The sequence below is a fragment of the Canis aureus genome, chromosome 7 (genome assembly GCF_053574225.1).
Source record: "Canis aureus isolate CA01 chromosome 7, VMU_Caureus_v.1.0, whole genome shotgun sequence".
Taxonomy (NCBI): domain Eukaryota; kingdom Metazoa; phylum Chordata; class Mammalia; order Carnivora; family Canidae; genus Canis; species Canis aureus.
The window spans coordinates 68,089,881-68,116,032 of record NC_135617.1 but is presented as its reverse complement, the minus strand read 5'-3'; the positions used below and the strand labels follow the sequence as shown (position 1 = coordinate 68,116,032).

Here is a 26,152-nt window from a genome sequence, read left to right as displayed (position 1 = left end):
CTTTGAAGATCCCTGGAGGGTGTCTGACAGACAGTAGTCTGGTGGGAATGGTGAACCGTGACAACACTGACTCTCAGTCCCCTTGGCTGGGGTTTCAGGAATCAACCTCAACTCTGGTAGGCACAGGGCTAGGGGTTGGTGGACCGTGTGGCCAATACCCACAATTCCCTTAGTTCTTTTCTGATGACTCTTTGTAGCTGTGGATCAAGCATTTATGTGCTCACTACTATGCTAGGCCCTCTTGCTGAAGACACTGAAACAGTGAAACACAGCCCCTCTCTTGAGAGACTAGTTGGAGAAAATTTCTAACACACAGGAAGCTGCAGCCAGCTGTGAAAGACCAATTCCCAGTAATGTTCTCTATGCAAATCTGTCTCTCACAACAGCTTGGTTCTTTTTTTTTTTTTTTTTTTTAGATTTTATTTATTCATAAGAGACACAGAGAGAGAGGCAGAGACACAGGCAGAGGGGGACGCAGGCTCCATGCACAAAGCCCGACGCAGGACTCAATCCTAGGACCCCAGGATCATGCCCTGGGCGGAAGGCAGACACTCAACTGCTGAGCCACCCAGACGTCTCTGACAGCCTGGTTCTTTTGTTCAAAAGGAGCTATTCTCTTTAAGAGTTTTGGACCAGCAGTTTACTTTTTTCTTGGATGATCTGCTAGCACCATTACAAAGTGATCTGAGGTCATGAGGGCCACTTTTTATATTTCTGAGGAATGGCCCAAATGTGTTTTTATGAACTTTTCCTTCCTTCTGTTTCTTTAAATAATGACAGATTAGTTTAACAGTGGCACTTGTTGGTTTCCTGGGGCAGATCACCAACCAACATTTGCTGCTTTTGAGGCATCAGGTTTTTTCCTGTGGACTCTCAGATTGTTTCTTTGTTTTTTATAGACTGACTCTATTTTTCTAGGGGAGTACATCCCAAAGTGATTGCTGAATCGGGATCTCTGGGAGTGGGCCTTGGAATCTGTTATTGAGAATTAGAGGAAAATTGAGCAAGTTGAGATCTAAAACCATTACAAGTGGATTTATGGATAGGGATTCCAAGTAAGTTAGACAATCTCAGGTAGTTGTGGAAGCTCCACTAGGTTATAAAGGACCCAAGCTCCCTCCAGTTCCTTGCTGTGTCATTCTTAGGGTGTGGCTGTTCTCATTTGTACAACATGGCTGCCATGGATTGAGCTATCACATCTGCATTCCAGGCAGTAAGGCACAGAAAGAAAGAGGGAAGGATGATATCTCCCTCCCTCGCTTCCTACCTTTTAAGGCTACTTCAGGAAAGTCTTCTGCCTCTACCACTTTTTGTGACTGAGGGGAAATTATTTAATATCTCAGAGCCACAGTTACTTCATTTGTAAAATGGGTGTGATAGCACTTACCTCAGGGGGATGAGGACTAGAGAGAATCATCCAGTGTCTGGCATAATGCCTGGGCCACAGAGAGTGCTCTCTAAATGGTGACTGCTGCTTCACGTCTTGACACCATCACCTTCCCCTTCCCTCCATGGGAAGGCCTTTACTATCCTTTACTATTCTCTGACACACTTTGCCCTCTGTTCCCCTTGTCTGCCCCCCACATCCCTCTCTTCTCTGCCCCTCACGTGCCTGCCCTCTCTCCCTACTCTCCCACCTTGTACAACCTCATCCTTGTATTGTTTCCGTCCCTCTGTCTTCCTGATGTCCTGGATTAATGGCAAATCATTGTTGTATGCAAGGACCAGAGAGATCAGAGTTGGTGACTGGCCTTTGAACTGCAAGTCAGCAACGAGTAAGTTAGCATGTTTAATTGGCTCATTCATGAATCAATTAATTGCATCTGGCAGCTGGTAAGCAGAGATCAGAAGGAGCAGTGGCTTAAAACAGTACAAGTTTATTCTCTGTTAGGTTTTTAAAAGAAATCTGGGGAAGGCAGCCTAGGGCCAACTTCTCTGTTCTGTCATTCTTCCTGTGGGGCTTCCAAGCCCAGGGCTGTGTCATGGTGGCTGCGGGAGCTCCAGCCATCAAGACAGGTTTCCAGGAAGCGCCAGGCAGGGGAGTGGGTGGGTAGGGGGATGGGGGGGCCTGGGCAGACAGAAAAGACCTACACCAAGCTGTCTTTCTCCCTCTTCAGGAGCTTTCTTGGAACTCCCACCCAGTAGCTTCCACTGTCCCCTCCTGTAGCTACAGGTGAGGCTGAGAAGTCTTTCAACTGGACATGTTACCACCTGAAATAAAATTGGGACTCTATAACTAGGGTGGAAGGGGAAGAGTAGATACTGGGTTAACAACTTGTATGGAAGGTCTGCCACAATTCATTCAGCATGAATTTAGCACCTGTGGTCTGCTGGTTATTAGACCAGCAAGGGAGTCCCCATTCCAGAAGGGAGGCATGGATACATAAAGGAGTACAGCACCGAGTGAGGGTGATAGAAAAAGGGGGGTGGAGTGGAAGAAGGCACGAGAAAGCGCACTCTCCAACCTCACACACATCAGGGCCACCCAGGCAATCTCCTGAGTTTGTCACACCAACATTATTCTCTGCTGCTCCGTTCTTCTCTGTCCTCTCTGTTCTCTCTCCCTTGTACTGCCATCATCATCATTGCTAGGTTTATTTTGCCCCTTCATTCTGGCCCCAGCAATAGCCCCTAGGACCCAAGGAAGTAGAAACCTCTGGGCTGAGGCCACATGTCTGGAGATCCTCAGGCCCTGGGGCAATTAGAGGTTAGTGGCAGGAACATATCCTACTCTGGTACAAGCTGTGGCACTGCCAGGAGACATCGCTCCAGGAACAGGGTCGTCATCAGGAGGAGTGTTCCTTACCAGGCACCTGGCTTCGGCTAGGTGTGAATATTTTATCTGTATTAAGTAATCAGGAGTCCCTTTGACCTGTGGTCTCTTTGATTTTTGATCTCAGAAACACCACTTGCCCTCCCTCCTCCTCTAGCCCTTGCCCAATTCCCTGTGGGATGTCAAGGAGGCAACAGGAAGCTTGTTGCAAAGATTATTTTTAAAGGTGTATCGTGGCCTTCAAGGATGTAATCTGTCAGGAAACACTAATGGGTTAAAAGGTTGTCATTTATGATCCTGTACACTCATCTTATGAGCTTGGCTGTGACCCTGGGTGAGTGACTTAACCCTCTGTCCTTGGTTTCCTCATCTGCCAAATTGTAATCCTGGTTGTTACAGAGATTAGGAGGCACATGGAAAGCACCCGGTACATGCCAGTTCTTAGGACTGCTCTTACCCACTGTGGTTGGAGCAATAGATTGGGGCCAGAGTGTGGGAGGCCTTGGATGCCACACGAAGTAGATGGATTCTGTTCTTGCAGCACAGCAAGCTGCAGGAGATTTGTGGGCAGGGTTGTGACAAATCATGTCTGGGCTTAAGAAATATCACCAGCGAGAGAAGGGAGGCTGGACTGGAGCAGGGGAGTGCCTAGAAGCAGTTCCAGTGGGGGTGCACAGGGCCGGGCCTGAGCTCGCAAAGTTGGGGCGTGGGGACAACAGATGGTTAAAAAGTCAGGAGTAAAAAAAATAAATAAATAAATAAATAAATAAATAAATAAATAAATAAATAAATAAAAAATAAAAAGTCAGGAGTGAGGGAGGACCTGATAGTATTTCAGCCTGTGTGGCACAGGGAATGGCATCCCACCAACAGCTACCAGAAGCATCAGAGGAGTTGCAGGTAGAGGTGGCAGGAGAGGAAACTGAGTACCTGCCATCTGCTGGGCATGAGGGGCAGCGCTGCCTGGGGCCTGACATGAGGATCACTGGGTTTGGGAGGCGTGATGGAGCTCTGCATGGCGTTTAGGCAGTCAGTAGGTGAGAAGCCTGGGACAGAGATACGGGATGTGGTCACAGTGTGTGAAAACAGCAGTGATGGTTTGTGCTACGAGTAGAGGAGCCAGCCAGGGATGAAACCAGGGAGGAGTGTGTGCGAGGGAGAGTTATCGTTTTAAAGGCTGGTGAAGGAAGAACAAGCAGCAGAGTGGACAGTCCCTAGGAAGGCTGGAGAGAGGGGGGCAGAGCCCAAATCAAGAAGGGCCTCATATGGCACAGCCAGAAGCTTGGGTGTGTTCTTGGAGGAGCAGAAAGTTTTTGAGGAGTTCTAAGCACGGAAGTAGATATGATTCAATTTGTGATTTCAGCGGTCATTCTGGCTGCAGCCCAGGGACGGGGGGCAAAGAATGGAGGCAGGGGACCCTCTTAGACATTGTTGAAGTAATTCAGCTGAGGTGAACCAGGGAGGTGTTTGGCACTTGGATGAATAGTACGTGGTTCATTGGGTACTTGGGACTGTTTGGATCTTGGGGTCTCATTAGGGGGTAAGGGGATGGCTTCAAGGAGTCTAACTTCAAGGTCAACCAAAGAGCCCATCCAAATATAAACCAGGATGGTGAGAACAGAATCTACCTCACTGCTAACTTGGCAGCTGGAATTGGTTGGTTGACCCTGAAGGTGGTCCTGTAACTCCTCAAGGTCAAGGGTGAGGCTTCAACATGGCAGTCCTACAGATGAGAGAGGAGAAACAGAGATAGACGTGGCCTTGCAGAAACGTTGCTGTACTGTTTCTCCCCACACCCACTGGGAAGCCCTGCCTGTGCCTTGTGGAGCACTCAGAGCTGCGAAGTTCAGCAGGCCCCTGGGAGCTGGGGTCCTTCTGCCCTTCTCCCTTGGGTGGCTTCTCCCAACCATTAGATGTCCATGATTGTCAGGAGGTGGGGAAGCCAGGCCCCGCCCAGCCCCACATCAATTTGAGCTAAGGGGCAGGGTGGGTGACATTTGGCCCCTTGTGGCCCCAGACCCCTTGATACCTCTGGCCCTAGGCTCTCAGCTCCCAGCTCTTGGCTGCTAAGCAAAAGGTACAATTGCATCAGATGTTGCTCTTTACAAGGCCCCAGGGGTTGCTCTAAGTGAGCTCACAGGCTGTTGTCATCTCTCTGACTTGTGCCAGATTCCGTCTCCAGGTCTGTTGCAGGGTCTGCCTGGCTTCTGGGGCCTGAGTCCAGGTGTCTGGAGGCTGCCCTCAGTTTATCCTAAGGGTGAATTTTAGTCATTTTACCTTATTTTTATGTTAAAATGCCTATTAACATAAAAATACTCCCTGGACTGATGAGACAGTTCTATGGCCAAAAGGCGACTGTCTGGAGGCCTGCAGCCCCACTCCCCAGGGGTCCTGGTGCGGGTGATCAGTTTCCTGTGTGTTCTTCAAAACTCCCCCCTTCCCCAGACTCAAGTGTGAATGTACGTTTCCTTTTCCTCCTCCTATGCCCTGTGGCAGCAGGGAGCACACTAAATTGTTTGGACACCTAGCTCTTCACTTAAGTATATGTTTGAAATCTTTCCACATTAGCACACACAGATCCTCTGCATTCTTCTTCTTCTTTTTTTTAATCTTTTTGTGCATATGATGCATGTATAGTTTAGCCAATAATTTTCCAGCAAACACTCATATAACTAGACATTACAGTGCCTTTGATTTGTCAAGTGAACGAACTGTGGCTTATAAAACATCCTCACCATTGTTCCCTGGTATTAACCTCCTAGCCCTATGAGGAAGACAGGCCAGAAGAAATTTTTTGCAGCTCAGGATATTCTGTGAACAGTGAGGAGATGAGAGGTTGACTCTCATTTCATGAAGAGTAAAACAGCATCTTTCCTTTGAGAGACTCCGATTGTTTGGGGAACAAGATTAAAAGGCATACACACATCTACCTAGAAAGGATGTATGAAGTAGCGTCTGTGGAATGAATGCAGCGGGATAGGATGCTGTGGGGCCAGCTTCCCCAAAGGGCATGGAACTTGAGCCACACCTCTCTAATAAAAGAGGGGGGGTGGGATGAGACTGATAAAAAGGAGGGCATTTCAGGCAGGACAGTGCAGGAGCAGAGGTGGGCAGAGATGCAAACAGGGCCAGGACTCAGGGCCCCAGGCACTCTGGCTTCCCCCTCTAGCCTGGTCTCCTCATTCAGTTAGCAGACGTTCACATGCCTGCTCCATGCTCGGGCCTTTTGGGATCCAGAGAGTAGCAGGAACAACTCCATGGGCTTTCAGACAGGAGACACTGTGTGCATGACAGGCAAAACTAGTTGATGTTGGTAGAGATAGACACTGGTGGTTACCTCTTATTGGTGGAGCACTGAGTGGGAAGGGGCATGAAGAACCTTCTGGGGTGCTGGAAACCTTTGATATCTTGAGTGGGGTGATGATGCTGTGGTAGTATGTAAATAGATAAGACTTGATGGAGCTACACACTGAAGGTTAATGCAGACCGTACCCTGTAACCGTGGGTATGTTATACTCCTCTTATAAAGCAAGGACACAGGCAAATAAATAAATAGCACATCCCCAGAATAAATCAATGAGTAAAATGCAGTAGCAAAGTGTGGCAAAGGGCTGTGCTTGAGGAAATATAGGGACTTTAGGAACATGTTGCAGGAGGCTTATCTGAGGAAGTGTTCTATTTGCTGAGATTTAAAGGATGAGGAGGTGTTAGATTAAGAAGGGGAAAAAAAAAAAAAAAAAAGAAGGGGGTGAAGTGTCCCAGGTGGAAGGAACAGCCTGTGTGGAGGGCCAGAGGCAGAGAGCCTGATGTGCTGGAAAGTTCCAGGTGAACATAGTGTAGCGTTTGGAAGGGATTTGAGATGAGATTTCAGAACCTCTCCCTCTATCACTGTGTTGTTCCAGAAGGCCCCTGGTGAGAGTCTCAGCCTCTCTCTGGTCTTACAGGCTTTGGAACCAAAGCACCATTCGGATTCTGCCCTTCTCCTCACCTCAGAACTAAATCCCACTTAGTAAGTAGGAAGTTCAGGCTGGCTGTATCGGGGCTCCTTAGCTGTCCATGGGAGAGGTGGACTCCCCAGCCAGGGAAGCTCTCCATTCCCAGACGTGCTCTGTTTTCAGCTGCCTTGCATGGCACACCTTGGCCTTCCCTGGGAGTGCCTTTCCCAACTTTCTGGCTCTGTTAGAAGAAGGGCTATAACAACTACTCCCAAACTATCCCTGCTTTTCCCGAGCCGGAAATATTTCTTCCTCGAAGTGTCCACCTCCCATCACACAACTCTGTGTGCTCACTGTCTTCACGGGCAGTTTCTGACTTACTCCTTTTGGCATCTCTCTCTATAGGAGTGTAGGTCAGTGCTAGTGCACATAGTTCCCAAATCAGTCCCATAAATTATTTTTTAACTGAAGGGCTTTTGGCTAGAGGTGAGTGGAAGTTTACAATGGGGGTCAGAGCGAAGGTTGCCTGGGAAGATGTTAAGACTCTGGTACTTCCAAATTCCCAGGCAGCTACTACGTATTCAGGACTTGAGAACAAGAAATTGAACTTCCGGGGAATTCCTCAAATCACAGGCTACTCTTTATCTTTCATAACACTTCATTTAAAGCTTTGTATTATTTTTTAGAATTTTATTAAGTTTTTCATTTTAATTCCAGTATAGCTAACATACAGTGTTATATTAGTTTCAGGTATACAATACAATCATTCAGCAACCCTATACTTTGTGCTCATCATGATAAGTGCACTGTTTAATCCCCTTCACTTATTTCACCCATCCCCCCCTCTGGTAACCACCAGATTATTCTCTAGAGTTAAGAATCTGTTTCATAAAAAAAAAAAAAAAAAAAAAAGAATCTGTTTCATGGTTTGCCTTTCTCTCTTTTTTCCCCATTTGTTCTTTTGTTTTGTTTCTTAAATTCCACACATGAATGAGATCATATGGTACTTGTCTTTCTCTGATTTATTTCACTTAGCATTATATTCTTTAGCTCCATCCATGTTGCAAATGGTAGGATGACATTCTTTTTTATGGCTGAATAATATTCCATTGTGTATATATACCACATCTCTTTTATCCATTCATCAGTCAGTGGACACGGGCTGCTTCCATAACTTGGCTATTGTAGATAATGCTGCTATAAACATATGGTGTATATATCCTTTTGAATTACCATTTTTGTATTCTTTGGGTAAATACCCGGTTGTAGAATTACTGGATTGTAGGGTAGTTCTATTTTTAACTCTGAGGAACCTCCATTTCATGCTGGTTTCCACTGTGGCTGCACCAGCTAACATTCTCTCCAGCAGTGCAAGAGGATTCCCTTTTCTCCATATCCTCACCAACACTTACTGTTTCTTGCATTTATGAGGGTTTCTTTTTTTTTAAGATTTATTTATTTATTTATTTATTTATTTATTTATTTATTTATTTATGATAGAGAGAGAGAGGCAGAGACACAGGCAGAGGGAGAAGCAGGCTCCATGCAGGGAGCCTGACTTGGGACTCAATCCCAGGTCTCCAGGATCACGCCCTGGGCTGATGGCAGCGCCAAACCGCTGAGCCACCCAGACTGCCCCTGCATTTATGAGTTTTTAAATAAGAATGAGAGACCATAATAAACTGAATTATTTTTCTGTGGCAAAAGTTTCAGAGGTTTTTTTTGTAAAAGAAGAAAAAAGATATAGTAAATGCATGATTTATTATTATTATTAGGAACACTGTATTGTGACAAAATTATATATTTTATTAACATGTAAAAATGATCTCTACCTGATGCAGATATTTGATAATAGAAAATGTTAAAGGATGAAAACAGTAACACAGAATGAATGCCAAATAGAAATCATTGAATGATTTAAGGATAATACCACAGTTAATGTTTTAAAAATTAAATATTTAATAACTATTTAATATTCTTAAATAACTATACATTTTTATATTTATATTTCCAGACACTAAAATTCCCCTGTTTTGGTGTGCAGTTCTGTGAGTTTTGGCAAATTTATAGTCATAAACCACCACTACGATCCAGATAAAGAACTGTGCTATCATCCCCCAAAACAATGCCATTCCCTTGGGCTACTCCTTTGTAGTCAGACCTCCCCATATCAATTAACCTCGCTGTACCTATCCTTTCCTGTAGTTCTGCCTCTTGCAGAATGTCATATGAATGGAATCATAATGTACGTAGAACTTTTAAATCTCTCATTGAGCATAATGTTTTGAAATTTATCTGTTTTTATTGCATGGGTTTGTTCCTTTTTATTGATTAGTTGTCCATTGTTTTGGTTTCTTAAAGATTTATTTATTTATTCATGAGAGACACAACACAGAGAGGCAGAGACACCGGCAGAGGTAGAGGCAGGCTCCCAGTAAGGAGCCTGATATGGGACTCTATCCTGGACCCTAGGATCACGCCCTGAGCCAAAGGCAGATGCTCAACCACTGAGCCACCCAGGCGTCCTGAATAGTGGTCCATTGTAGGGATGGACCACAGTTTGCTTATCCATTCTTCAGTTGAGGAATGTTTGGGTTGTTTTCAGTTCCTGACAATTTTGAGTTAAGCATTTATATGTTGCTTTGAACAAAGATTTTCATTTCACTTAGGTAAATACCTAGGAGTGGATTGCTGGATCTATGGTAAGAATATGTTTAACTGCCATTTTCCTTTCCAAAGTGGCTGTGCCATTTTGAATCCCTTGCCAATAATGAGAGTTTCAGTTTCTCTACAACCTTTATTGTCACTTTTTGTTTCATTTTGGCCATTCTAATAGGTATGTAATGGTATCTCACTAGTTTTAATTTGCTTTTCCCTAATGACTAAGGATGTTGAGCATCTTTTGTGTGTGCTCATTTGTCATCTGTTCTGTCTTCTTTGGTGAAGTATCTGTTCAATATTTTGCCCATTTCTTAATTGAGGTTTTTTTTTTTTAATTTTTTAAAAGATTTCATTTTTAAGTAATCCCTACACCCAATGTGGGGCTCGAACTCACAACCCTGAGATCAAGAGTCATGCTCTCCACAGACTGAGCCAGCCAGGTGCCCTGAGATATTTGTTTACTTATTGCTGAGTTTGGGGAGTCTTTAATATATTTTGGGTAGGGATCCCTGGGTGGCGCAGCAGTTTAGCGCCTGCCTTTGGCCCAGGGCGCGATCCTGGAGACCCGTGATCGAGTCCCACGTCGGGCTCCCGGTGCATGGAGGAGCCTGCTTCTCCCTCTGCTAGTGTCTCTGCCTCTCTCTCTCACTCTGTGCCTATCATAAAAAAAAAAAAAATATATATATATATATATATATATATATATATATATTGGGTATAAGTCCTTTGTGAGATATGTGATTTGCAAATATTTTCTCTCAGTTAGTGGCCATCTTGTCATTCTCTCACTGGTGTCTTTCAAAGAGCATAGGTTCTTAATTTTATTTATTTAATTTTATTTTAAGATTTTATTTATTTACTCATTAGAGATAGAGAGAGAGGGAGAGGCAGAGGGAGAAGCAGGCTTCATGCAGGGAGCATGATGTGGGACTTGATCCCGGGTCTCCAGGATCATGACCTGAGCCGAAGGCAGACACTCAACCTCTGAGCCACCGAGGCGTCCTGGTTCTTAATTTTAATGAAGTCCAGTTTATCAGTTTGTTTAATGAGTTGTTCTTTTGAAGTCCTACCTAAGGACTTTTTGCCTAACCAAAGGTCACAAAGATTTTTCTCCTGTATTTTCTTCTATAGTTGATAGCTTTTTATTTTACATTTAGATTTAGGATTCATTTCTAGTTAAGTTTTATGAGAGTTATGTAAAGTGTAGGTCATGAGCATGCACTTGAGCGGGGAGGGGAGTGAGCAGAGGGAAAGGGAGACAAGCAACAAGCACTCCATATTGAGCGGTGAGCTTGACAAGGGGCTCTATCCAAGGACCCTGAGATCATGACCTGAATTGAAATCAAGAGTCAGACACTCAACCGACCGAGCCACCTAAGCACTCTGCCAGTGAACATTATTGAGTAGTATTTGAAAAACCTAACAGGTGGATGAAATTAAGAACACTACACAAAATCATGTGTCAAAATTGCCAAGTTAGGGACTTATTTAGCTATCCAAACTTATTTCTTAGAATAGTACTTGTAGGATTTGTGCATAGTATGTATATAAATATATAAATACATATTTGCAAGAATGACTCACCCTTAGTGGCAAACAGGTTAATGTAACACACACTTAGGGCATGGCAGTGGCTATAAGCAAGACTTGATTAGATTTTGACTGCTCTCCTTCACACGCCTGTCTTGGTTCTGAGATGCCAGCCTTAACCTTCAATTCTGTGTGTTAGCTTCTTGCTCTTGCTTTGACTTGAAGTCAGTGGATTCCTTCGAACCAATAACATCCCTAGATTGATTGTTAAGCTTTAATTCTCACCAGAGGATTATCATACTTTTTCCCATTTTCCCAACTTCTCGATTGGTGTTTCTCGGGTTTGGGGATTAAATAAAACAGATAAATTTCCCAAGAGATGTTGGGAAGGAAGTCTTGTATTGCTGTACAGTCAAGAGATATCACAAGGCAGGGAGGACCTAGGTGGCTCAGTCAGTTAAGCATCCAACTTTTGATCTCAGGGTTGTGAGTTCAAGCCCCGCACTAGGCTACACGCTGGGTGTAGAGCCTACTTTAAAAGAGAGAGAGAGAGAGAGAGACAGAGAAAGATCATAAGGCAAGACTGCTATTGTGCCAACTACCATAGGGTTCCCTGGCAGGTAAGCTCCACAGGGCAGCCACTGAGTCTCATCCATTACAATGTCTCTGGGGCCCGGCTTGGTGCCTTACCCAAGGTGGGTGCATGACCCATGAAGAGTACTCCATGAAAGTTGTTGCCTCAACAAACGAGTTTCCAACTAATGGCTGTTTGGAAGCAGTGTGTAAACAGCTGTGGCTGATGAAGGTGGTTCAGGTTGTAGAGTTTTATGGAAAGATGCACTTAGAAAACTGAGATCCCTCTTGTGCCAAGCTTGAGTGACAAACAGAGAAGCTTTTTATATTCTGGACACTGGATAGAGAAGCAAACATGATGCAGCTGAGTCTTTGTTGAGAGCTACGGAGTGAGCTGAAAGAGAATAGCCCTTTTCCTCTCTTTTTTGTTTAATAAAAGGCCCAAGCTATAGGCAAGTTGAAAGAATAGTGTGGTGAACATCTGTATTTCCTTCACTAAGATTCACCAGTTGCTAACAGTTGACAGTGTGTCATCGATTGTCCACATTCCATCTTTGTTCCATCATTTCCTTGTCATTAGATTCTGGTTATCATTTTTTTGGTGGGAATCCGCATAGGTAACAAATGCTCCCTGTTGCTCCACATCGGGAAGCATAATGGTCCCAGCTGGCCGCAGTAAAGGTGATGATAACTTTAATCACCTGTTTAAACTGGTGTCTGGGAAGGCTACTTTGGTTTAAAGGCAGAGAACTTTGGAAGGAACCTTTCGCTGATTTGTTTCTCTGTCAGTTGTACTTGCTATTGAGAAGCATCTTGGTGTAGTCAAGAAGGCCCTGGAAGCCAAGGAACTGGGATAGGGGACCAGGCTCTACAACCGTCTCTCCCCAAAACCGTAGACAAGTTACATCATCTCTCTGGGCTGCGTAGTTATACATAAAAGGAAATAGAAACTCAGAGAGGTGAAGCAATTTGCCCAGGGCCACTCAGCTAGTGAGTGGCAGAGCTAGGAATCATAAGCTGTTCTTTTGGGGCCCTTGCCCTTATGTCAGTCTGCCTCCTCTGAACTGACCCATCATCCTTATGGTGGCACCAAGCTCTGGGGACTAATGCTCAGAATCAAGCAGAACATTAGCCCTTGTAGGATCTGAAGTGAGAAGCAAGAGAGAGGTGCCTCTCCTGCCCAGGTTCCTCTCCTGCATGTGGCAGGCTGTATTGTAGGAAGGCCTGGGCACCTCAGGTAAGCTTGTAGGCGGGCTGTTGGACTCTCCTCAGCCACCTTTGGAATAAATGCTTTTGTGTGGATGTTACAAAGTTGAGCTACTGGCCCCGTTCCAGCCTCCACCTCCCCAGACAGGGAAGTTCAGGTTTCGCGTACCTGGGCTTGGCTCAGGCTAGGGTTAGTGCCCAGGATCCCCAGATTGGCCCATGAATTCCAAGGGCAGTCTAGATAGATGGAGAGGGTACTGCCTCAGCCTGCCTGAGTTCCTGGGGGGGAGGGAGGAAGACAGGAAGTATTAATGGGGGAAAGGTGTGCAGAACCTTGCCAAGCAGGTCATTGTGGGTGGGGAGACACTGTGTGCATGCTCTGGATGCCCTAGGATTTGGGTGGAGGTTCTCAAGGAGGCAACCAGAAAGAAAGGCTACAGCAGTGACTCTGGAATATTCCAGGACTACTCTGCTGGCCCTCTGTTTGGGCGGCTCACCAGCCCACCAAACTGACATCTTCCCAGTTAGCAGCTCTCTCCAAAGCAAGTAGCAGCACTTTAAGTACTTGGTGAGTAATGTCTGTTCCTCATGCCATTCTTTGGAGTGTTGTTTTGAGGAAAACTGTAGCTCTGGCTCAGTCAGGATTTGGTTTGTCAGGGCCACATTGTCCTGTTGCTGTGGAACTTAGAGTCCAGGAGAGTCAGCCTTCCTAAGTTCCCAGTGGTTCTCCTTGAATTGCTCACCTTCACAGGCCTCCCAGGAAGTGGCCAAATTCAGGGCAGGGCCAAAGTGGCCTGACCAGGAGCATGCTGTGCCTCGTAGGCCCAGAGGTTAGTTCTGGGGAACACTTCTTCCCTGGTTGATGGCTTCCCTAGGCCCTGCATCTTAGAGACATCCCCAGGGTCCTGGCATCCAGGTCGGCAGGGACAGAGGGGGCCCCTGGAGAGAACCTCAGGAACAGCGGTGTTTATAGACAAGACTCCCCATTGTCACTGGTTGTGATACTTGGGGAACGGTGGCAGTGCTTTACTTCATTCTTTAGAGGGAACCCCTTCTTCCTCCTGCTGATAGGGCAGAAATCCATACTAGGAGCCTGACGTGACCTGCATGTGAGGCCTTCTGCTCGCTGAATGAATTCCCCAGGTGTCATCCCTAAGTCACTCCAGGCCTGGTATTTCCCCATCTCATTCTGCACATCCCTCATCCTGGCTCTGCGTTCTGAGAAGTAAGTGACAGATTTTTGACTAGCTTTCTCACAGAGCTCTCGAAGGCTGTCTGTCATGCAGGCGTAAAAGCTAGAATCTGTGTCAAAATGATATGTGAATTCGAAGGTGAGGGCAGGGGCCAGTTTTCTGACTCTCATGGTGCTTTGATGTTTAAAAATCAGGTATTCCTGAGATTTAAATACTCTTGTTCGATTTGTCCTTTCATTTCTTCACCTCTGGTTCTCCCTTCCCCATTTTGGGGGACTTCATGCTTTTTGAATATTTGTTAATGAGGCCTTATCTGGGACATGAGAGAGCAGCCACATAGGTGTGTGCTTGAAAAGGAAAGCCAGGGAGAGGGGCCCCTGGGTGGCTCAGTCCGTTCAGCGTCCAACCCTTGGTTTCAGCTCAGGTCAGGATCTCCAGGTCATGAGACCCAGCCCTGTGTTGGGCTCCACGCTCCGGGTGAGTCTTTCTCTGTCCCTCCTCTACTCTCCTCCTCTCTCCTCCCACCCCCCCCTCAGATAAATAGATCTTAAAAGAAAAAAAAAAAAAAAAGGAAAGGAAAGGAAAGGAAGAACATAATGCAAGTTCTGAAAATGTCTTTTGAGATCCAACACCAGGCAAGCTTGGCTTTCTCCAGTGTCCACCTTCACCCTTAGTGCCCAAACTGGTTTCACTCAAGTGAGATTCAGAGCTTTTGTAAGGGAGAAAGCAATAAGTTTTTTTTTTTTTTAATTATTTATTTATTTATGATAGTCACAGAGAGAGAGAGAGAGGCGCAGAGACACAGGCAGAGGGAGAAGCAGGCTCCATGCACCAGGAGCCCGATGTGGGATTCGATCCCGAGTCTCCAGGATCGCGCCCTGGGCCAAAGGCAGGCGCCAAACCGCTGCGCCACCCAGGGATCCCCAGCAAGAAGTTTTTGAAGGAGGCTCCTGGCTCTTCTCAGCTTCATAGCAAAAGACATTGTTGCCTGTTTTAAAAACAATTACAACTACACACAGGTAAAAACTAGTAATCTCTCCACCACCTTTCTCTCTCCCATTCCAGACTATTTTCTCTCTGCAGTTGTTGTGTTACTGGGCAAACGTGTGTCGGCTCTGTTCCACTGTCTTAAACAAAATGTTTGTGAGGCAGATGTGCAGTGTGACTCCTCGCCCTTCCCTCCCAGCAGCATATCCAGGCCATCCTGCCGTGGCACCACATGTGTTCCACCTGCTGCTCTGGAGAGTCTGCAGAGAGTTCCATGGCAGGAATGTGCCAGAATGTTGCATCATGAGATGACTCCTTCGGCTTCTTCTGCTTCATCTTCTGCTTAGACATCTAAAATAATGATGTCTCATGTTTGTATCAGGCCTTTTAAACTTCTTTTTCTTTTTGCTTGCTAAATACAGCGCATGTTCATTATAGAAAATTTAGAAAAATTGGATAAGCAATAAGAGAAGAAATAAATATCACCTTAAGAGATAACCACCATTGATATTTTGGTGTGTAAATTGTATAATACAAATGTTTTTTCACATTTAATATCTCACCTGAGCCTTGCTTCCTCCGTTAGGAGAGGCATATGGATACTAATCCCATCTCACAGATGGGAAAACTGAACCACAGGGTGGTTAGAAGGTTGTCCAGAGGAACCCAGCAACATGTTAAAGACCGACCTGGGAGTACATATAGCCCAGCATTAACACTCTCCATCGTATCCGCTCTCCTCTCACCTCCAGACAAAGAAGAGTCATGCTGGGGATCTGGATTTCAGCAGGACCCAGGCAGTCACCGTTGTTTGTAGAAATTACCTTATCCAAAGGTTAATAAACAGCACCTAAAGGAAACCATCTCATGACACTTTGGCCCCTTACTGACTTAGGAGAAAAGATAGATTTTAAAGAATTGCCCACCTCAACATTCCAGCTTCATCTTGACCATTGGGGGTTTTAGGAGCCACGCATTAGGAGGGCATGATAAACAGAGGAGGAGGAGGGTCGGGAATGGGGCCAGTGACAATTGGTGTGGCACCTGAAAGGTCTCACCTGGACAGGATGACCTGATGGGGGGAGAGGTGCAGGTCGGGACCTGGTGACCAGACATCAGGCAGGGACAGAATCAAGAATGGAGGTTCGTCGGAGTGGGTCCACTTGCCAGATGCAGGAGACTTTTTAGCATTAGAGGGGAGGCAAGAAGCAGTGGAGAGGTTGAGAGCTCCCACCCTGAAGGCAGCCTGGTTCACGGCTCTGCATCCTGGCTCAGTGGGACGTGGAAATTATGTAACCTTCCCTGGCTCCGTTTTCTCATTAGTAAATGGGAATGATAATAGTACCTGCTTCACAGTTCTCACTTGTGAGTCACCACATGTAAGGAGTCACCACATGTAAGGAGCTTACAGTAATGCCCAGCACATAGAAACACTTCTTACGATGTGATTCACGGAGAAGTTGGGTAGGCTCCTTGTGAGAGTTATAAGAGGTTCTCTCTGTGATCTCCTTCCCCAGCCTCTTCTGGTCCCTGCCCCCCTCCTGGGCCTAAGACCCTGCATTTCCCCAACCTAGAATACCCTACCCCTCAGTCTGTATTTAAAAAGCAATCTCCCCACTCCTTGATTTTATTTTCTTCTCTAAATTCTTAAATGTTTTCACTGATGAACATATTTTACTTTTAAGATCATTTCTGGACAGCCCAGCTCTCCTTAGCCTTGAACCTTCCCCAAGGCCTCTGGCCTGAAGCCATTTCCTCTTCCTCCAGACTTAGCCCCTCTCCCCCCACCGCTTCTGCTTCCTGGTTTCCCTGACGGGGTTGTTGTAGTGACGGCTTATCTTCCTCTTTGATTGGAGTATAAACACTTACAGGGCACCCAAGGACGTGTCACCACCTCCCCACCCCTACTCTGAGAGGAGCTGAGGCCTGTGAGACACCTAGGCCTTTTTCCGTTGACTACTACCCTCGGGGTCTGCTCAGTGAGAGGATTTTAGAATCAAAAGGAAGGTGGGGATAGATGCACCCAACACTCCCTTCCTGTGGGGAAAATTAAGCCAAGGAAAAAGAACCACCTCCTCCTAAATCACCTGACAGATTAGCAAAAAGAGCTGGGCTGGATGTCAACTAAGTACCTTCAGCCAGCTGTTTCTGGACTCGATGTCTCCCCTATGCTGCATTTCTGCCAGTTTATTGTAATCCTGATGAGCTACTCTTTTGACTGGAGTGGTCTCTCCACTCCTAGAAAACAGAATCCAAGGACAAATGATCTGTGTGGGGCTGTTTCAGGCTGGGCCATGAATGGAAGTCTTTTTTTTTTTTTTTTTCCAATTATAAAAAGTTATTCATTCAGTACATATTTATTGAGCAGTGACTATCTGCCAGTCGCTGCTCTAAAAGTTGAAGATCACTGTGAATCTAACAGGTGAAAATTTTTGCCCATGTGGGGTTTTTATTCTTGGGGAGAGACAATCAGTAAACAAAGGCATTTTAAAAAATACTTACTTATATCCATATATGCACGCATGCAGACATGCAATTCCAGACAGTGGCAAGAGCTGTGGAGAAAATTGAAGCAGGAAGGGAAATGGAAGTACCTGAAGGTGAGCTGGGCTGGTTTTAAATTGAATGGTCAGGTGTCACTTGGAGCAGAGAGCAGACAAGAGACCAAAGAGGCCACTCCAGGTTAGCAGGTGGCAGTTTTAATAAAGGGAGCTTACATATATGGCTTATATTGGGTGGCAGCGAGACAAATGGATCCCCACACCCACCCAACAAATCTTAAAAGCTTACAAAGAAGCCTTCCCTGGACTCAGTCATGTATACCACGCAGGTGTTTTCAGTACCACCTTGCTATCTCAAGGCTGTGTCCTTGGAACAGCCTCTGGGGAGCGAGAAAGGAAGCAGAACCCATATTCCATAGACTGGGGAGAGTGTGAGGAGCTTTCAGTTACCTGGGTCCAGTTCATGGGCCAATTGCTGGTTATAGCATATCATTTCTGATGACCCTCCCCAACATCAAGTTGACGGTCATATGGGACCAAAGCCCTGAGGAAGTACATTTTCGGCTGAAGGGAAAAAGCTGCAAAGGCTCTGCAGCAAGATATGCCTGCTGTGTTCAAGACCAGCAAGGACACCATGTGCCTGTGCACAGTATGCCAGGAAGGGAGCGGTAGGCAGGGCACCTGTGCCGGAAGGCCCCACAGGCCACTCTAGAGATGGGCAGGAAGCTCCTGGAGCGATTTGGTCACAGGAAGGACAGAATCTGACTTAAAAGTATCACTCTGCTGTGTAGAGAGTAGGGGGCAAAGCCAAAAGCAGAGAAGGCAGTTGGGAGGCTGTTGGAATAATCCAGGCAAGAGAGGATGTTGACTTGGGCCAGGATCATAGCAGTGGAGGTGGTGAGAAGTGATTAGATTCTGGGTATTTGTTAAAGGGAGAGCCCACAGGATTCACGGACTCCAGTGCTGTGGCCTGACCAACTAGAAGGTTGGAGATGCCATTTACTGAGATGGAAAAGACCTGGGTCGGGGGGAAGGTCAGGGACTCCATTTGGATACCATTAGGCATCCACGTGGAGATGTCAGAGAAGCTGGAACTGAAGAAATAAATATGGGAGGCAAAAGCATATTTATTGAAGGTATTGAAAGCCACAGCCAGTTTCAGATCATGCAGGGAGCGAGTGTAGCTGGAGAATGAAAGAGACCTTCAGACTGGGAGTTGACTGGGACCAGATTGCGTGGGAACAGCCAGGAAGCCTGGAAGCCAAGTAAGAAAAGGTGGGAGGGAGGAGGAGGATCCAGCAATAGTATCACATACTCTAATGGGTCAAGTAAGATGAAGATAATACCTGTTTGGAACATCAAGTTCAATAAGTGCAGCAACATAAAAGCAGTAAATCGCCTACCACCCTATTCATACAAGGAAACTTCCTTCCATTCTTTCTGTAGCCATTTTTATGGGAATTATGCTATATAGTTCTGAATGTTACTATTTTTTCACTTTAAAAAGCTATGAAATATTATACAGAAACATAGTACACCATTTTCCAGGGGCTGCCTAATTTATTGAACCATTCCTTCACTGGGCATGGAATTATTTCTCTTCTCTTCCGTTATTATAAATATTTCTCATTCTAAAAAGTTGATTTCATTATTGTAAATAACACTGCACTGAACAGCCCAGTGCATTTTCCTGTGAGGTAATTACCAGGGTCAAAGGACATGAATGCTGTTAAAGGTAAAGCTTATACTTGGGAGTCACAGTTTGTCCTGGGCAGGACTGACCAACCCTGGCTTAGCCAGATGGTGCTCCCATGCCTCCCCTCCGCTTGGGGAGGTTCAGAAGTCACTGGGCCCCTCTGACCCCCAATTCTGCCTCCCTTTCCAGGTGTGAGTCCCATTTTTCCCAGCCTGGTGAGTTTTATTCCCTCTCACTAGGCCTGGCCACCCCCCTCAGTGCGCTGTCCCCCACTTGCTGCCAGCCTCTGTTCGCTCACCTAATTTGTTAACATGGCCAGCAGGAGCTAGAGCTTCCCTCAGAGGGTCATCGTGGTGTTCAAAGGAAATAATCCATTCTAGCGCTTAACACATGAGTCCTGTCTGCCCTCCTCCCTCTGGGTTGATCCAGTGGAGTTGCAGACATGAAGACTCTTTGTGAACTTTTTTTTTCTTTTTATGATTTTATTTATTTATTCAGGAGAGACACGAGAGAGAGAGAGACAGAGAGACACAGAGACACAGGCAGAGGGAGAAGGAGGCTCCATGCAGGAAGCCTGACATGGGACTCGATACCGGGTTTCCAGGATCAGGCCCCGGGCTGAAGGCAGCACTAAACCGCTGAGTCACCCAGGCCACCCTCTTTGTGAACTTTAAAGGACAGACCAATGTCCTGGTCTTAGTTGTTTAAAAAGGAAAGGGTATAGGATCCCTGGGTGGCTCAGTGGTTTAGCCCTTGCCTTCGGCCCAGGGTGTGATCCTAGAGTCCTGGGATTGAGTCCCGCGTCGGGCTTCCTGCGTGGAGCCTGCTTCTCCCTCTGCCTGTGTCTCTGCCTATCTCTCTGTTTCTTTCATGAATAAATAAATAATCTTTAAAAAATAAAAAGGAAAGGGTAGAGCAGCTTGGGTGGCTCAGGGATTTAAGCGCCTGCCTTTGGCCCAGGGCGTGGTCCTGGGGTTCCGGGATCGAGTTCCACGTCGGGCTCCCTGCATGGAGCCTGCTCCTTCTGTGTCTCTGCCTCTCTTTCTCTCTCTCGCTGTCATTAATTAATTAATTAATTAATTAAAAATATTTAATAAATAAAAATAAAAAGGAAAGAGTATGTGTAGTGGCATCTAGTCTGTGTCCCATAACCACATAGCTCTCAGAGCAGGGCCACTGGTCCCCAGTTTGGTGCCCTGGCTACGAGAGCTGTGTCAGGAATTTGGGGTGCTTGTATGGAGTTGACAGGCCCAGGAACGTGTCAATCAGCCTCCTGCCAGGCATTGCTAAGTGCCACATCTGTTCCCCAGATCTGTGTGTATGTCACAGCTGGGAATCACTAAGCGAGGACAGTGCTAGGAGGCTGGAGCCAAGGAGGCCAGAGCAGGAAGGGGGCCTTGGAGGCCATCTAACCTTGCTCTGATGTTTACTCCGAGAGCACAAGTGGCGCAACTGGAGAAGCATACAGCTCTGTAAGGGCCTCTCCCCTCCACTCTTGAGCGCGGGTCTTCCCTGGAATGAATGTGGGTGCTTCCCATGCCCAGCCTTCCAGGGCTCTGGGAGGTGGCCTTCCCCTTCCATGAGTGCCCCAGCTAGGGTTTGCTGGAACCCTGGCTTCTCCGAGCCCTGCTGAAATCATCTCCAACCTGTCCACAGCAGCCAGAGAAGTTTAGCTTTAAGTGTGGCTCTGATCCCTGCCCATCCTCTTCATAACCCTCTCTGCTGCTCTGTGGATAAACACCCACATCCTCAGCTTGCCCTTTGAAGCCCCAAGTGATCTCTAGCCTCAGCTAGACCAGGCTTCCTGTGCTATGCTCTCAGAGGGGCCATGCCATCTTCCTCTCTCTGTGAGGCCTTTTCACATCCCTGTTTCCGGTGGTCCCAGGACCCCATTGGCCCACCTCTCAGTCAGAGGCCTCCCCTGGCCACCCCACTAGGCTAGCATACTCTGAGTATGCCCCCACTGTGCTTGGCCTTTGTCTTTTAGAGCCCTGGTTGTGGTTCCTAGTTACATATTTGTGTTGGTTAGTTGCCTGATGTAGACTGGTACATGATAGTAGGTACTTAACAAATATTTGTTGAATGAGTGAATGCAAGCAGCTGGCAACAGCTGGCAGGGCCTAGAAGAAGAGTGGAGGGGCATTGACGGCCTCAGCAGCCATAGCACCTGAGGTCCTCAGGTGAGAAGTGTTCTGGAAAGGTCCCCAGCGTGGCCCTCTGCCCGCTGGCACAAACACCCTTACCTCAGGAGCCTTCTCTGAGCAATGATGGGTCTTCCTTCCTTCCTCAGGCTTGCAGTAGAAAGGAAAGATCTGGGTCTCTTCTGAGCAGGCCTTTCTTTTACCTCAGCAGTATCTGAGCATATTATTCAGTTTTCTTTGTTCATGACACTTCTGTAAAATCTTCCTCCCTCCTCCCATCATTAAGGTAACCTATGCTCATGGTGAAGAAATTGGAGAACACAGAAAAAGATAAGAAAACAAGAATTCCCCATAACTGGAGCCCTCAGAGAAAAGTACCATTCAGAGTTTGAGCCATGTCTCCAGTTTTGTTTGTGTGCCTTATGTACATGGTTAAACATTGCTGAGATTCTATTGTTTATGAAAACTGGAGATTGTTTTTAAAGATATTATTTATTTATTTGAGAGAGAGAGAGCATGATGGTGGGGGGGTGGGGGAGAAGCAGGTCCCTTGCTGAGCAGGGAGCCCAACACAACTCGGGGCTCGATCCCAGGATCCTGGGGTCACGACCAGAGCCACAGGCAGACATTTAACGGACTGAGCCCCCAGGTACCCCCAGACTGGAGAGTTTTGCTGTCTCTTCAGTCTTCAGTGGCTCCAGTCCAAGGCAGCTAGGGCAGTGATCAGCGTGTTAACCTTGCAGGAGTGGTGATGGCGGGCATCTGAGCCCCACTGATCCCGGGTAAAGAGCCCTCTTTTTCCCACTCACGTCTCTTCCCTGTTACGCTCTCGGTAGCTTCCTGAGGCAGCTTTTCCTTTTTTTTTTTAGTTCAGCTCCGCTCCACAGGGCTTAGGGACTGACCCTTGATGGAACTAGAAAAATTACATAATATGCAGGACAAGAGTGACCTGACTGCCTTTTCTCTGGTTCAAGATCTCTCTGAATAAAACCAGCCCCCAGGCTACTTCTGGAGATTGGCTTCTGGTGGCTTCCAACAAGAAGGCCACAAAGGCCTCTCCTGTACTCTGAGAGGAGTGGGGTGACCTGGATTGGCAAATGGGGAGCAAAGAGCCCTGTGGAGTTGCTGGTCTGGAAAACCAGGGCACTGGGTCATTACCCAGATAAATGATTGATTTGGAAGCTCAGGACAGAGTCAAGCAGGCTCATTCTCGCATGGCCTCTCTCACTGCTGACCCTGAAAGCGCTTGCCAGGGAAATGGGGCAACCTCTGCCCTTTCTCTGGAGACTGCTGACCCTCATCCCCCTGCAGTGGCATGAGGGAGGAGAGGGCAGCAGCTGGGTCATCTGCATCGAGGCAAAGGAGCCCAAGAAGTGGAGGAAGAGTTGGGCCCGGTTCTCTGAAGGAGAAGCATGTGCCCAGAGCAGGGAGCTCCTTGTCAGTTCTCTTCTACCCAGTTGATGATGAGGCAGGGAACTGGGAAATTCTGGGTCTGTTTGGGTCTCTGGAATTCTAATAGGCTGGCACATTTCTAGACCTGGAATGTCACTTGCTCCGTATAATATCTTAAGATGAACCCATGGCAACAATCGTAGCAGTGGCCACAGTCCCTGTTTGTTGGACATGGACTATATACTCAGCACTACTTGGCACTGGCTATGTGGTTATTTAACCTTTATGACGTCTGTTCATAAAGACGTTATGTTCACATAAAGATGTGGGCTGAGGAACTCTGAAGAGTTAGTGTCACAGAGAGGGTGGCGCAGAGCCACCCTGACACAGAAGCCCCTGGAATTCACTTCTACGGAGTATTGCATCTCAGGAGTTAATACACAAAAACTGATACAGCAGCAATGCTGAGACTGAAAACACTGTGCCTGAGGCTAATATCTGTGTCTTCATTCAGCAAGTGTGTGCAGAGTGCCCACTATGTACCAGACACTATGCCAGATGCTGGGGACCTACCTTGGCAAGCGAGAGGGCATCGTCTGGGAAACTGATAGTGGCCTGGTGAGGCCAGACCCGTTGCCTGACTTTGCAGTTTGCTGCAGTGATCGCAGATCTGAGGGCCTGGCTCACATTTGCCTTAGGAAGGAACAGAATGAGGCTGGTCAGCCAGAACTTCCTAAGGGAGGAGGTACAGGAGAGCCCGCTCTTGAAGGAGAGGAGTGGAAGGGGCAACATTTCAGGCTGAGGCCAGTACGAGCCTCTAGGGTCAGAGGGTGATGCTGGAACACAGGGTAAGTGGGATGGGGCTGGAGAAGGAGACAGGGACCAGAGCCTGTGGCTGTCTTCGGCATATAGCAGTCATTTTCTGACAGGGAGTATCCAAAAGGACCTTGACCCAGGGTATTCTTGATGGAAAAACAGTTGGGGATTGGCAGCTAGACCAAGAATTCAGCAGTAATGGCTCCAGACCAAGGCTAAGAGCAGCTTCTAAATCCAACAGGTCAGGGACATACCACCTTCTAGACATAGCAGTCTTACATATCCCCATATGCAAGGCACGCAGTACAGAGACTAACACTTGAATCAATCTGTGTGGGCGCCAATCCTGCTGTTCCAATTACTGTGCAACCTTGAGTCAGTTACTTCCCCTCTCTGTGTGCAAGTTCCTCATCAGTTAGTTGGAAATCATTAATAGTACCTGACTCTTAGGGTTGTTTTTTTGTGGTTTTTTTTTGTTTTGTTTTGTTTTTTTCTTAGGGTTGTTTTGAGGATTATATGTCCATCCACACGGAGCCTGGTATGTAAGCCCTGGGAGAATGGAAGCCAGAACCATTGCAATGGGGCTGGTGAGCTGGAGGCTTATAGCTATGACCCAGCTTGGGCTCTGGTTCAGGGAGAAGCCTCTCAGGCTGCACCACACCTTTGAGAGATGCATGGGGCTCCAGCACACTGCCTGGGGTGGGTGGCAGGGGTGCTCTACCTCTTGAGGATGTCTAGACCTTGTGGGATGGATGAGGGCCCCAGGTGGCTTGGTTGATTGCTTGGGTCCCAGACCAGACCTGTCTAGAGCTTAGGATCATTTGGATTAAGCTCCTAGCTACCTCTTCCCATGAAACAGACTTGTCCAATGGCAAATGGAGTGTGGCCCTCCCCCACCTCCACTCCCAGAAGGCCTGCCATTCATCTGTGACAAGAGAGTGGGTGCTGGAGAGGCACCTGGGTGGCTCAGTCAAGCACCCAACTTTTGATTTCTGTTCAGGTCATGATCTCAGGGTCGTGGGATCGAGTGCCTCATCAGGCTCCATACTCTGTGGGGGATCTGCTTAGATTCTCTCTCCCTCCTCTGCCCCTCCCCCTGCTCACTCACATTCTCTCCCTCTAAAATAAATAAATAAATAGTCTTAACAAAAAAGAGAGTGGGTACTGGAGTGGGAGCACGGGGCTTGCTTGCACAGCAGGCTTGTGTGAGCATGTATCCATACAATAGACACATGTGCGTGCTAGAATCAGGGCTGTCAGGGCATTTGTTTTATAAGAAATTCCTTTGCTCGAGACTCCATTTTTTGTCCAAGCACAGCAGAGCGGCACCTCCTCGTTCTGGCTACAGGACCTGTGTTCTGTATGATGACAGTACCGACCTCTTAAGTGGGGGGAAACTGGGACACAATCAGAAGGTTTCTGGCTCTGGCACAGTATTGAGGGTGGCAGTAGCAAAAACCGGGCTTCTCAGCCACATAAAAGTTATACCTTGTGCCAGGGTGTGCTACTCTTAGTGCTAGAGCTGAAGAAAGGAAAGGAAATAAGGTCCATTGCAGGGCTAGTGGTAATGGGGAGGCAGCCCCCTGTGAAATGTCCAGCCTGCGGGCCTGGGCCCAGTGGGGTGAGGGCAGGGCCCTGGGGATCAGAGTATCTCCTGACCCAGCAGGCCGAGAGTGGTGGAGGTGGGGCGGCGTTGGTTTCTGGAAGATGGTCAGGCTTCCGCTGTAAATGGAACAGCCAGGGCTGTGTGAAAATGGATGGTTTCTGGCAAAATGCAGGGATGGGCTGCAGCACAGCAGTTACATCTAAATATGAAACAGCCCAAGGGATGTGTGTGGGTTTTAGAACAGCCAGACTGATGCTCCCCTCCCCCCTCCGCTGGTCACAGCCAGAAGAGACAACTCCAGTCTGGGGAGGAACATCTGCCTGGAATCCAAGGATCCTGGTCTGGCCCCAAATTCAGAACTCCAGCCAGAGCCCAGAGCCACATCTGTTTCTAAAGGCATCTACTTGCACCCTCTGCAACTGCTGACTGTTCCTCTGTTCATGTGAAAGAACCTTCTACCAGTTAGTATATAGAAACAGAAGCTGAGGCTCCAGGTGTCAGAGATGCATAAGGTGGCCCAGTCCATGCAGCTCCTCAGAAGCCTGGCCAGCCCCACACCCCATCGTGTCTGAACCCCTCTGTCTTCTGCTTTATCCTTTGTGTCTTCTCCGAGAGACACCCTGTCAGGCTCCTGAGGCCAGAGCTTTTTGTCACTTCCCTCGTCTCCCCAGGGGAGCTCACAAGGCTCACCTGTGGGAGCTCTGGAGGATTGAACAGATATGATGTGTAGGGGGAGCTCAGTCAGCTCCCACCCCTCCTTCCAGAACTCAGTACTGACAATGAACCCCGTCCCATCCCCCCAGAGTCACTCAGAGGATCAGAGGGTACGAGGGAATGGGCGAGAAAATATTTTGTTAGTATCTCTACGAGGCAGTGCTGTGGTTTTCTCTCCTCTGATTCCAGCTGCTAAGGGGGACCCCAGATCTTCATGCCCCTCTCATCACCACAGTCTGGTGTGCATTACCCCGTGTCCACTGACAGCCAAGCTCCACAGAGCCAGAAACAGTTTGTTCTGATCAGCCTCACATCGCTTACCATGTGGTCGTGGCCACCGCTGTGCTTGGAGCTCTTGGAAGTCATGCTGTCTGAGCCTTCTGTCACCATGCTCCCCATACTCTTGATGCTACTCCGCAGAAGCCTCC

The 26,152-nt window shown here is 47.3% G+C and overlaps 1 protein-coding gene across 7 annotated transcripts in view; it reads left to right on the top strand.

The window, feature by feature from the left end:
• PPARD (peroxisome proliferator activated receptor delta) overlaps positions 1-26,152 on the top strand; it is an 86,965-nt gene that overhangs the window by 39,805 nt on the left and 21,008 nt on the right. The window contains exons 1-3 of one of the 7 annotated variants that reach the window (XM_077904308.1): positions 12,530-12,709; positions 13,141-13,246; positions 13,750-13,903. The exons of 2 other annotated variants lie outside the window; for them this stretch is intronic. The gene's annotated coding sequence lies outside the window, so the exon portion shown is untranslated. Of the gene's footprint in view, positions 1-12,031; positions 12,154-12,529; positions 12,710-13,134; positions 13,247-13,429; positions 13,509-13,749; positions 13,904-26,152 lie in introns of those variants that run through there. 4 more of the 7 variants (XM_077904306.1, XM_077904309.1, XM_077904305.1 and 1 more) reach the window with 4 other exon arrangements.